Below are 359 nucleotides of genomic sequence, written 5' to 3'. Positions count from 1 at the left end.
ATCAAGTTATTGGGCCTAATTGATCAAATTATTTAATTAAGTTATTGGGTCTAATTAATTAAATTGTTTAATCAAGTTATTATGCTTAATTGATTAAATTAAACAATTAAGTTAATTGGGCTTCTTAAGGACTTAATTAATTTATTTATTCAAATTATTGGATTAATATGCAATTACAAAATAGTTTTGTAATTAGGGTTTAAAATTAATCCAAGGTATAAATACATTGCTATAGCCTCCAAACAAAATAAGTGAGAAAAGATTAAAAAAGAAAGTAATGACAGATTAGAAGCTCTTTTTTTTGTCGTTCCATGTGTGAAGAAAAACAGTTTTCATTCACTTGATTCCTTTTCAGCCCC

The sequence above is a fragment of the Theobroma umbraticum genome, unplaced genomic scaffold (genome assembly GCF_002168275.2).
Source record: "Theobroma umbraticum cultivar Fairchild unplaced genomic scaffold, ASM216827v3 scaffold_239.1, whole genome shotgun sequence".
Taxonomy (NCBI): Eukaryota; Viridiplantae; Streptophyta; class Magnoliopsida; order Malvales; family Malvaceae; genus Theobroma; species Theobroma umbraticum.
The sequence above is the reverse complement of the archived record's forward strand: the minus strand, read 5'-3'. Positions refer to the sequence as shown.